The sequence below is a fragment of the Procambarus clarkii genome, chromosome 54 (genome assembly GCF_040958095.1).
Source record: "Procambarus clarkii isolate CNS0578487 chromosome 54, FALCON_Pclarkii_2.0, whole genome shotgun sequence".
NCBI lineage: Eukaryota > Metazoa > Arthropoda > Malacostraca > Decapoda > Cambaridae > Procambarus > Procambarus clarkii.
This window is the reverse complement of record NC_091203.1, coordinates 34,150,922-34,161,869: the sequence shown is the minus strand read 5'-3', so window position 1 is coordinate 34,161,869 and position 10,948 is coordinate 34,150,922.

Sequence of the window (10,948 nt, the reverse complement as noted above, 5' to 3'; positions counted from 1 at the left end):
CTCCTCGAAGTCCAACATGTTATTAGCCTCTCTGGCCTCACTAGTCAATCTACCCTGCACTAACGCAGCCCAATCCTCCTCCGGCCATTCCTTCAATGTTGCAATCCTCTCCAATGGTCGAAGAAAGCCTCGGCCTCCTGAGGATCAAAGGTGGATAGATCGCGCTCCCGAGCCTTGCGGTCATCCCGACGTGCAGGTATTGAGACAAACCCACGTTCAATACGCCTCAACTCGACCTCCCTGCTCGCCTCTATCTCGGCTCGCCGCATTTGTAGCTCGGCTTCTCTGTCTTCTCGTTTCAGCCGTGCCTCTCTTTCTTATCGTTTCATCTGTGTCTCTTTTTCTCGCATTTTTTACTCTGCGCTTCTCTTTCTTCCCGTCTCAGCTGTGCCTCCCTTTCTCACTCTTCACACTGCAACTGTGCGTCTCTTTCTTCTCGTCGCAGTTGGGCCTCTAATTGCATTCGTATTATCTCCAGCTACACGCTCTTCCTGCTACTAACTGATCCCCCGCTGTTTGCACGTTCACTGTGAATTTTGGCCACACTGGTAGGTGCTTGGGACGGCTCTACTTAAGACGGTTCACCTTGAGACGGCCCTTCTTGGGACAGCTCCTCTCCCGTCGTTTCCTCTCGAGCTGTGAGCTGTACCATGATCTCTATCCTTCGCTCTGCTACCTTAGTTGTCCTCAACCTTATCCCAAAGTGGTTTGCTACTTGTTAGAGTTGAGCTTTGGTGCACTCCTCAAATATTTTCTCATCCCTCGTCTCCATAAATTTCTTTACTTTATCCTCCTCCATCTCTATGATATCGAGCATACACTAGAGCACAGACAAGTTAGTAGGTGCAAATTTCACCGTGTCGGTCCCTTAGCTGGTTGGGTAACACTATTACTGAATTCACTGGCAACACTGTATTAGTACACTGGCCACACTGTACCTCGACGAACGTATCCTGGCAAGGTCGCTGTTACATACCTCTATTGGATACGTATATAAATAATAAATAATTACTTATATATTGTATCATTAATTGTATGTGTTTATATATTATATCATTATTTGTATGCTTATATCAGTACATGTATGTTCTTGTATGCTTATATCATTACTTGTATGTGCTGATATGTTTGTGAGATTTTTTTCTACGCCTACCTTCCTTAGGAGGTGGACTACAAGTTTAAAGGCTGCTCACGGCAGTTAAGCATGAGTCCAATAGAAAAAGGAAAAGCGGGAGCAAACCGCCAGGCCTCCACCACCAGGGGTGAAAACCTGTCCACAATAGGCCGCTGGCTCCTCCTAGTTAAACAGGATGTTAAAACTAATAAAGGGTAACCGACGGGTTCTCACAATCAAATATTTATATTTGATGTGGCGCTATGAATTGGAATTCGAATTCCCAAGAACAGCCGTCATATCAAGATCACATCAACATTTAATCGTAATATGCAGAAATATGGTGGAATAATATGGTTGAAGGGTTGACATCAAAGACCGTTTTCTATAACATAACAATTTATTATTAACAAGAGACTAACTACTACATTACCGAGTTTACGTTACGTTAATGTCCATCCAGTGGCACGATAACAAACAGCTAAATAGCAACCCTTGCTGTGCGGCTGCATACTGAACTAACCTGAACACAGGTGTGCCCACTGATGACGCAATATTGCAAATCAATGAAAAATATCACAGACTAAGTTACACCACAGCGAATGGTTACATTATTGTCCATCAAGTGGCATTTGCAACACAGCTATTCAACAGCCCCTCGAGAAGTGACAGCGGGCTCCATCATGCTGACACTTCGGGCTGACAACATGAACTAACTGAACAAATGAAGGATATCCACTGAAGACACAAGCATGCAATCAATAGTGTCTCGGTTTCCCTGACAGCTACTATAATCACAAACTTAGGGGTCCTCCCGCCCCCCAGGAGAGACCCACGTAACTAGGCGGGTAGTCCAACAGTGACCCCCCTATCACAACCCAGTGTGAACACTCTTTGCAACTTCCTACAAGAAGTTGCCCTATAAACAGTAACAAAGACAGGCAAGGCGGGATTCTGGGACACAGCTCCACAAATCCCTAGATTACTCTACTCTCGTCACCAGACGACAACCAAAAGAAATTGCCTTAAGTGATTAATTACATTAATTGACTGATCGCAGCAGTCAGCAACAAAGTACTACGGTAATCACAAACAATTGTCTCACACTTGACAACATCATGGTGATACTCTACGTTAATCATTAACACTTGTCTCTCTTGTTAACAATAACTCAAACTTATATTACATCACACTTGACTCCTAGGAAGTATTCAGTGAGTAATCCTCAATTAAGGTCAAACGGACCACTAATTACATCCCCATTGAGATACGTTAACTAAGCCTACCCTAACTTGGTAGCTTCTCAACAGTCTGTGTCAAAAAATTACTAGTGTTAATTACCCTAATTAGCTCCGAGTAATTAATTAACTGTCACCAGGACCGATAATTAATCATCCATAAATACGTCTCTCTCCGCACTGCCTAAGCAGGTCTCATCAAACACTGTGAATTCACGGGAAAGGAGTTAATTACTCCACTAATAAACAAGATGTGCCACTAATCTACTGTCCTCAGACAGGATATGATTAATACAACGATTTATGCTAGCTCCATGACCTCGCTTTACCGAGTCATCGGAGCCCTTCGATGTTAATTACTCCACTAATTAACATGAGCCACTAATTGCTATACCCCAGAAAGGTAATTAGTCTCGAGCAAATTACGTTAACACAAATACTGACAGATCCTCTCTCACTACATGAATTCATGATGAGAAGGCTAATTACATAATTAGCTAGAATGGTCAATTAGTTGTCACACGGACAATTAAAAGCCTATTGGTCCATATTTCTGGACCAATTGGTCCATAGCCATATTGGTCCATAGTAGAAGCATCAAGAAATATGGACCAATAGGCTTTCTACATTCACTTCTATTCAATACCCATTGTTTCGTGTTTTGTCTTGTGTTGATGAAATTAATACCTTATTAAATACCACCTCACCCCATCCACCTCACTCAAATGTAGATATAAACAAATCGGAGATGTGTAAGTTCTATTCAGTTGTGTATGTTTAAACTAAAGTCTTTGAAAATGTAATAAGTTTTACGAAACGCGCTCAAGTGTCGCGTCAGACTAGAAATAAAAATGAATTTTGGAGAATTGATTTTTGAATTACCACCAACGGTGAAAAGAAATGTACAAAAGATTGAGAAAATTCGTGTTAGAATTATTAATCTTACTTTTTCGGGCATATTAAATAATATATGTCTACAGGAAAGACTGCTACCAAAATATACTAATATATATATATATATATATATATATATATATATATATATATATATATATATATATATATATATATATATATATATATATATTCTCTATCTCCAGGTACCGCCCAACCAGTCACCTGGACGTGTTACAGACAGCTGTCTCTCAGCTGCTTCCTTAGCCTGTCGAGGCTCTGAGACAACTCTTACCGGGAATTTCCACCGGTACTCATCACAATGTACAAAATGATAAATTTTACTCACGTCTAACCTCCTCATTTTTACTCATCTCCCAGGTCACTACCACTCTAGCTGTCAACACTTAGCTTGCTCCTCATGCGTCGACAAGATGTGGCCCTAGGCTGTCCCGGGAAAGTGGCCAAGTGGCCCAAGGAAGTGGCCAAGGCATGTGGCCACCGCGTGGCCCACAGCGCCCCTCCCGAGTTGAGAGGGGGGGGGTAGCCGGCGCGCGGGCAGGCGGGTGGCCGGGCCATGTGGCGGGTGGCCGGGGTGGCCGGTGTGGCCTGGGGTGGCCCCCGGGCATACACACGTGGTTGAGGAATCACCAACCCCATCAAACCAGAGCCTGCCTTGCTCTACACTGGGGTGACAATGGCCGGCGGCGTCACCACACTGACGCAGCCTGGCGGAATTCAAAGTCCCACAGGGGCCTGTAATCTCACCACAATTACACTAGGAGGCCCTGCCTGATTTCTGCTAATTGTCCATAACTACTAGACAGGTTATTTCAACCACCTGTTACACCATGAGGCTCTGTCAACTGCCTCATGGTTGCCCACTGTCTCTGAGGCTATTTTACTGGTCCTTCCGTACCTCGTCGGCCCTCAAATTTCACGAAAATTGGGCCTAGGCACAACCCGGGATGGCAGGAGTGCCATCCCTGCTAGTTAACATGGTAACGTCCGCGATTAACGGGGGTGGAGGGAAGAAAACTCCCCTCCTCCACCCAGACACGTCCTCGTCCACCTGCTACCCTGCTCAGACTGACGATTTCCCGGGCTAAGGAAACTCAAAATGCCCATACCTCCTCCCTACTTTGTCTTGACCAATCAGCACGAAGCCGACACTGTTCCCTCGTGCCGCTACCAATCTCAGCCTCACTCACCCTCAAGCGTCCTGTGACGTCACAAGGAGGGGGAGGCCTAAAGACAAGGTGCAATGTCTCACATGTTGTGGGGGGGGGGGGGGGGGAACGTTAACCCCACTCTCCCCCCCACCTCTAATGGTTTTAGTCAAGTATCCTCTCATACCACTTCACTCTCACCTCATCCTATTTCACAGAAACAGGAAAATCTCTAATTCTCTCTACAGAGCAATCACAGACTTCTGACTACTCACAAATGATAGTCCATAACATAAGCTTTCATTCAACACCCCACAAGTATATGTTAGTTTGAAAGCTTCAGTTTCTAGAGTCCCTAGAGCGACTAGCCTAATCTAGAAACTAGGAAAACCAGCTGAGGGAATCTAGATTCCCTCACAATGTTATATTATGATAATGATCAGTGGGTGGACTAAACCGTGGAAAACCGTTATTATTTTTTTGTGTGGTGGTCAGCGAGTCAGCTTCCCGTGAGAAAGTTATATTTTGTACTGATCAGCTGGTAACAAAACCGTGGGAAACCGTTATTATTTGTTCATCTAGACGGCAATATTGTGGGATATTATTTCCTGCTAGGTTGGGCAGCTGCCAGCAATGTATTTTATTTTATAAATATATAACTATTATATTAATAACTACAGTACTTCTGTTTATGCATGTAAATCTGATCATTCCTTAATTTAGTTAATTAATTCCCATTATATGGCTCCATATAAGTAAAATTTATGTTAATTAAAAACTGTCACTCAATATGTTGTGCAGAAGTGAGATGGGCTCCTGCCGTGAGAAAATTATTCAGTAACTGTTTGGACACAGGAAGGATCACATCTAGGAGTTAAGTGCTGTTATATTATATCTATTATGTTCTGTTGTATGTTAGTCTGTGGAGACATAATTTTATTTTGATTTTCATGTGATTGCCCACCTGTTGATTGATATATAATACTGATAATTAACTGAAGTATATTTCTAATACACATTTATTTTTATGTGTGATTACTTATTCCTAAGGGGTGATTAATTTTAATTCTTGCCTGTACAAACCATGGGATTATACTGGTGACCCACCTTGAGATTGCAGCATCGGTAAATGTCCCTAGACTACAATTTTTTGTTGCTGTATGGGTTACGAGCATTAATGTATGGTTTGTAAGAGTCGCCAGTTCTTGTCACAGGGGGTGGGCTGGGGCTCTGCTAGCAATCGGCTGCTAGGGGCTCAGAAGGCAGAATACTCAGCCCCTCTGACTCTTGGGATTCACCGGAGTCTCCTGGCCTCACAGGAGAGGACCAGTAATACCCACCACCGCAGGACTTAGCCCCCCACCACTTGGGGTGCCGCTGATTCACCCTGGGAGCCCTTCAGTCATATTCACGGGGAAACTGCTATTAGCAATTCTGGCCTAGACCCGTGGAGAAGTGAAGAAAGGCCCAGGCTTACCTTTTAACAATAACTTCCCCTGAGTCTTGCCTGTCAGACAAAAAATTGCTGGAATTTCTTTCCCGCCTGCCTTCTCTATCTTCATTTAACATGGTCGCCAGCTGGGGTGAGATCTCTGCACCCCAGGAGTGCAGTTCAGTGGGTGTATTCTATACTGCTTGTTGCCTAAGTGTTGCTACTCCTACAGAGTTGACACTAGTCTGTACACCCAAGGTACACTTCCAAAAAAGTCTGTGTGGCTTTACTTCTCTCCAGCCTCTGCATTGCTTGTTGCCACCATTCCGGCTCTGATACTGGACAGATAGCCTAGGGTACACTTCTACATAAGTCTGTGCTTCTTTACCACTCTCCAGCCACTAAGAACTTCTGTAGAAAACGTGATGTTCACTAGGTTGGACTATGATATCCCTCGTGTATGCTCAGAGATTATTATGGAGGCGCACTTAAACACCATGATAAAATATGTGAATTTACTGACATAAGCTACTTGATTACATTTACAATTAAAATCAATACAGGAAATGAAAATAAGAATAAACAATCTGGACATCGTCAGCAACTCTTCTTTCACGACCTCCAACAACGCCTTGAACTGGGCAAATTTACACTTATTTATATAATTTGCACAACGTTTCGAACCTCCATGGTTCATTCTCAAGTGAATAGATCTTACAATACTAGTTGATTTTATACCCGCACTGGGTCAGGTGATAATACAATAAAGGTGAAAACATGGGGGGATACATAAGGGACGAGAGCACCCCCAAATTAGACATACCTGAGCCACACTTGAAAAGTCTTCTCGAAGCATGTACAAAGGAAGCCCCTTTCATCAGTCCACAAGGAGACATGTATTTACAAATAGACGGAGTAGCAATGGGCTCCCCCTTAGGAGTTTTATTTGCTAATTTTTATATGGGAACCATCGAAGACAGGGTCTTCAGTAGCAGAAAAAAACCAACTGTATACTGCCGTTATGTAGATGACATATTCGTAATAGTAAAAGACTCAGATGAACTAATTGACCTAAAAAGACACCTAGAGAGAGAGTCAGTACTCCGATTTACACATGAAAATAGTGAAAATAACAGTCTGCCATTCCTGGATGTACTAATAACAAAAACAGGAACCTCTTTAAGCACCAGCGTATATACCAAGCCCACCAACATAGTATTATGCCTGAACGGTAGAAGTGAGTGCCCCCAAGGATACAAAGCCAGTGTTCTCAATGCTTATATTCGTCGAGCGCTTACCCATTGCTCTGAATGGAGCAACGTGAGTAGAGAGTTTGAAAGAGTAACTCAGGTATTGGTGAACAACGGATATAGCAACGCGGAAATAAACGCTGCTATAAAAAGACACTTGGACCGTTGGTATAATTCAGAACCTAGAACAGAAACCACAACACCTCCAATAAAATTATAATACAAATCAACCATGCACAGTGAACATATAAAAGAGGAAAGAATAACGAAAGAAATAATCCGTAAAGGAGTAAAAAGCACTACTCCTAACCAAAACATAAACCTGATAATATTCTACAAAACCAAGAAGACTTCCGAACTCCTTATCAAAAACAGCCCGAAGCCGACGGAGAAACCTCTACAGCAGTCAAGCGTTGTATACATGTACACTTTCCCCCACGAAGGATGTAACCTTCAATGTAAGTACATAGGTATGACGTCGACCAAGCTGACGAGGCGTTTGACATGCCATCTTCAATCCGGTGCCCCTAGGAATCACATGAGACAAGCCAATGACATTACTCTAACAAGAAAAATGTTGAACAAGAATACCTGCATAATAGACAAAACCCAAGATGCAAGAAGATTACAAATTCTTGAGGCAATTCACATAAGAATAGAGCGACCTACCATGAACACCCAAATCACGGAACTATTTACTCTACCCACCATGAGAGTAAGGACAAGACAAGAACATATCGATGCCAACACAGAAGACAATGTACAACATAATAGGCCAATTACACTGGATTGATCTTTGTGTTTAGATAGGAGCTGCCTCGTATGGGCCAATAAGCCTTCTGCAGCCTCTATGTTTCACCTCACATTTATCCCTTATGTATCCCCCCATGTTTTCACCTTTATTGTATTATCACCTGACCCAGTGCTGGTATAAAATAAACTAGTATTGTAAGATCTGTTCACTTGAGAATGAACCATGGAGGTTCGAAACGTTGTGCAAATTATATAAAACGGTGTAATACACTCTATAGTAAATCACTTCTTTTCTTCACCTTAAAAGTACGAAAATGAGTTTTGGAGAACTCTTATTTCAATTAAGCCCTGATGCTAAGAAAATAGTTAGAGGGATAGAAGCCCTAAACCAGAAAATAATAAATACAGAATATGCGGTCATATTCAATGAAACATGTTTGAAAGAAAACCTGCTGCCAGTATACACCAATATATATATATATATATATATATATATATATATATATATATATATATATATATATATATATATATGTTTCATTGAATATGACCGCATATTCTGTATTTATTATTTTCTGGTTTAGGGCTTCTATCCCTCTAACTATTTTCTTAGCATCAGGGCTTAATTGAAATAGGAGTTCTCCAAAACTCATTTTCGTACTTTTAAGGTGAAGAAAAGAAGTGATTTACTATAGAGTGTATTACACTTATTTGTATAATTTGCACGACGTTTCGAACCTCCATGGTTCATTCTCAAGTGAACAGATCTTACAATACTAGTTGATTTTATACCCGCATTAGGTCAGGTGATAATACAATGAAGGTGAAAACATGGGGGGATACATAAGGGATAAACATAGGGGCTGCAGAAGGCTTATTGGCCCATACGAGGCATCTCCTATCTAAACACAAAGATTAATCCAGTGTAATTGGCCTGTTATGTTGGACATTGTCTTCTGTGTTGGCATCGATATGTTCTTGTCTTGTCCTTACTCTCATGGTGGGTAGAGTAAATAGTTCCGTGATTTGGGTGTTCATGGTAGGTCGCTCTATTCTTATGTGAATTGCCTGCCATGAACCATGAACACCCAAATCACGGAACTATTTACTCTACCCACCATATATATAGATATATATATATATATATATATATATATATATATATATATATATATATATATATATATATATATATATATATATATATATATATATATATATATATCTGTCTGTGACATTCATCAATGTTTCCCATTGTTGTGTTTTTCAATAGATCCATAACCTTTAAGCACCTTTTTGCATTATTATTTTTGTATCAACCCATGTATATCTTGTAACCATCATATATATATATATATATATATATATATATATATATATATATATATATATATATATATATATATATATATATATATATATATATATATATGCGAACAAGCCTGAATGGTCTGGGGTGTGAGTTTTCAGTTGTTATATATATATATATATATATATATATATATATATATATATATATATATATATATATATATATATATATATATATATATATATATATATATATTTATTTATTTATTAGTATATTTTGGTAGCTGTCTTTCCTGTAGACATATATTATTAAATATGACCGAAAAAGTAAGATTAATAATTCTAACACGAATTTTCTCAATCTTTCGTACATTTCTTTTCACTGTTGGAGGTAAATCAAAAATCAATTCTCCAAAGTTCATTTTTATTTCTAGTCTGACGCGACACGAGCGCGTTTCGTAAAACTTATTACATTTTCAAGGACATTAGTTTACAAATACACAATTGAATAGAACTTACGCATCTCCGATTTCATATCTACATTTGAGTGAGGTGGATGGGGTGAAGTGGCATTAATAGGGTATTAATTTCATCAACACAAGACAGAACAAGAGGTGGCATTAATAGGGTATTAATTTCATCAACACAAGACAGAACACGAAATAATGGGTATTGAATAGAAGTGTTTGTAGAAAGACTATTGGTCCATATTTCTTGATGCTTCTATATTGGAGCGGAGTCTTGAGGTGGGTAGAATATAGTTGTGCATTAATTGGCTGTTGATTGCTGGTGTTGACTTCTTGATGTGTAGTGCCTCGCAAACGTCAAGCCGCCTGCTATCGCTGTATCTATCGATGATTTCTGTGTTGTTTACAAGGATTTCTCTGGCGATGGTTTGGTTGTAACGCAACTACTTCATGCTACAAACGAGTGGAGAAATAGCAACATCGACGAAAGTATCCGTACCCGCATTGAACAACACCTCGACATCCTCACAGACCAACATCACCTCAGCACTGAAACAAGGATTATCAAGAAACTAACAACATTATATGGAGGACCTATGGCAATTCCACGACCAAGAGATGGCTTCCTGAACCTTGCAGGAATTAACCTCACTAAGGACCAAGTCACTCTCCTAAATCTGGGCATAAACTGTCATGTAATGTCCAGACCGAGTGAGATGGCCCGGAAAGTAGAGTTGAAATTCTGTTGGACGACATATTCGACCTCGAGACACAAAAGAAGGTCACTACCAAAGATACCTTACAAGCAGAACTTATTGCAGAAGGAGGAAAGAATCGAGGCAATTACAGAAGCACCATACTGTCACCCGACCTCAAAGCGGCAGCTAAAAGCCTTCGTGAGAACAAGGAGATAGTTGTCAGGAGAGGTGACAAGTCGCCAATATATGTCATTCTTAAAAAAGACGAATATCTGGCGAAAATGAACCTCTTACTCTCTGACCAAACTAAGTTCCAAAAGGCAACGAAGTACACTACAGCCGAACTGAAAGCAAAGGTCAACAAACTGATCGAAACTGTGAACGCCAAGAAATCCGGACTCCACCTGCCAAAGATCATTGGGGAATATAAACCTGGATATGCGTATGGAAATGTCAAGACACACAAGCCTGGAAACCCACTTCGGCCAATCATTAGCCAGATACCCACACCCACGTACAGACTGGCGAAGCGACTCAACGGCCTGCTGACTCCTTATGTTCCTTGCGCCTTCAGCCTGAAGTCTCCAAAGGAATTTGTTGACTTACTGCGGGGCACACGGGC